This window comes from Elephantulus edwardii, unplaced genomic scaffold, assembly GCF_000299155.1.
Source record: "Elephantulus edwardii isolate Elephantulus edwardi_28Jun2011 unplaced genomic scaffold, EleEdw1.0 scaffold00386, whole genome shotgun sequence".
Taxonomy (NCBI): Eukaryota; Metazoa; Chordata; class Mammalia; order Macroscelidea; family Macroscelididae; genus Elephantulus; species Elephantulus edwardii.
Window position 1 is genome coordinate 1,364,336 of NW_006400136.1, and position 2,825 is coordinate 1,367,160.

Below are 2,825 nucleotides of genomic sequence, written 5' to 3' on the forward strand. Positions count from 1 at the left end.
AACCTGCATTATGTAGATGACACAACCTTGCTTGTTGAAATTGAGGAGGATCTGAAGCATCTGCTTCAGACAATAAAGGACTGTAGTCCCAATACGGATTGAAGCTTAACATGAAGAAGACAAAGAGTCTCACCACTGGTGTAATTGGCAGCGCCGTGATGGATTGAGAAGAAATTGAGGTTGTTAACAATTTCTGCTTGTTCATCTCCACAGTCAAAACTCTTGGCATCAGCTGTCAGGAAATCAAAAGATAATTGAATTAGGAAAATCTACTATTAGGGACCTCTCCAAGTGTTATCGAAAAAAATGATATTGATCTAGAGACTAAGGTGAGCCTGATACAAGCCATGGTCTTAAAAATGACTTGATATGCATCAAAGAACTGGACAATGACTAAGGGTGACTGAAGAAGAATTGATGCCTTGAGTTGTAGTGTTGGAGGCGAGGATTGAATATACCATGTAGTGCCAACAGAACAAAATGTCTGTGTTGGAGAGAGTGACACCAAGTTTCTCCTTGGAGGCAAGAATTTTGAAGCTCTGTCTCACAACTTTGAGCAAGTGGCCAGGAGGAAATAGTCCTTGGAGAAGAGCATCATGCTTGGAAAGTTGAAGGAACAATGTAGGAGAGGAAGATCCCAGATGAGATGGGTGGAGTGATACAGTAATGGAGACAATGAGATGAGATGTGTTGGAATTGATGTGACAAAAGAGACTTGATTGTACATAACAACAACAACAACAGTTTAACAATAGGAGGCATAGTTACCTAGTTACCAGGAAACATTCTTTATTGAATATTCCCACTTCTAAAATTATTTACATATAATTTAAGCCTTACTGTTTATCAATCTCTTCCCCAAAGAAAGTGTCTGCAAACTCATGGCTAACAAATGAATTGAGTTGCTTCATGTATTCTCTTTGGCCAACTTTTATTTTAATTTGAATTCTTTTACTGTACTTTATTAAACAAATCTGTTTAATGATCTGTTTAAAGTCTCTCTTGGATAGAGAACTAACAAAGTGCTCTTTGGAGACAAGGACGGTGAAAATTCACCTCACATAGTATAAGCCTGTTATCAGGAGAGACCAGTTATTGGGAAAGGAGATTATGTTTGGAAAAGTAGAGTCATCAAAGAAGAGGAAGACCCTCAGAGAGACAGATTGACACAGAGATTGTAACAACAGTTGTGAACAAAGCAGTGTTTGTAAGGGAGGCATATAATCAGGCAGGATTTTAGTCTGTTGAACACAGGGTTCCTATGAGTCAGATAACTGGGGATCAGCAAATGATAAGAACAAAACAAATATCTCAAGTCCTATTACTTGTTTTCTGCCATTTCACACTTAACATTACCTATCTGCTTCTGTAGCATATTGAGCATAGAAATCCTTCTCTTCAAAGACAAACCTATTTTTAACCTAAATTTTAAACATTTACAAAAAAAAGGTGTTTTCCTTTTCTATTACAACTGATACTTTTTAGTCTAGCCAAGATATGTGAAAATAAATGTTCCATGTTAGAAAATCAATTTTTAATCTGAACAAGAGAAGGAGGAAACGATTTGGTCAAAGTTCTCAATGTCACCAAGGAACAACAAGATCAACTTTTGCTCAGGTTGCAATGGCATTTTATCATGTCATTATTCATATCTGCAAACAGAGACTTTATATTTGTAGGCTTTCTTTGTCATTATTCAAGAATAATGTGAGATATTAAAATTCTTTTATACTATAGATAATATTATGATAAATCATCCATATTACTTTATGCTTGTGACTGATTTTTAATTGTGGTAAAACATCTGTCATTTCAACATTCTTTACATGTACAACTCGTTGATACCAGTTATGCCCATGATGTTGTTCAGGGAACATCATGAATCTATTTAAATTTTCTTTTATCACACTTGAGCTCTGGTGGCCTGGTGGTAAGAAATTGCACTGTAATCTCAAAGAAATGTTGTTCAAATCCACCAGCTGCTCCATGGGAGAAAGAGGGGTAATCCCCTCCTGTGCAATTACCTGCCTCTAAAAACCTGCTGAAGGATCAGCTAGAGGGTGGTTCTGATGCAATAGCACATAACAACAACACTCTTACAGAAGTTCACTTCCCCTTAAGCAGTGAATCTTCTTTTTCTCCCTCCCCCTCCACACCTCTAAACCACTATTAAACTGAGTTTCTTACATCTGAGTCTTTCACACATTCTGTATAAACAGGTCTGCAGTATTTGTCTCTGACAGATAACTTCTTCCATTCAACGTAATTGACTTCTTTCACTCAACATAATTTTGTTCAAGATTCATTCATGTTGTGTTGTGTATGAGAACTTTATTTCTCTGTATATATTAATAATATTCTGTAATATTGTTGTTGTGTACCATCAAGTCGGAACTGACCCATACTTGACCCTCTGGTGGGGTTTCAGAGGCAGTTAATTGACTGGGAAGAGAATGCCTTCAAGATGCACTCTGACTGCACCTTCTTTAAAACCTATCTGTTTGTTCTTTTGTCAATCCTTATGCTATTCAGTACTCTTCTCCAACAACATAATTTAAAGGTGCCAGTTCTTCTTATTCATTGTCCAGCCCTCAAATGCATAGTAAGTGATTAAAAAATCATCACCTGAATCAGGCTCACCTTATTCCTCAAACTGACATCATTTCTCCTCAATAATTAGGAGAGGTTCCTGATGGCAGACTCTCCCAGTGCAATAGGTACGTCTGATCTCCCTATTGCTGGTACCAGAAGTGTTGATTGTGGATGAAGAAGTTGTTGACAGTCTCAATCTTCTCTCCATCTACAGTGTTGTTACATATAGTTCC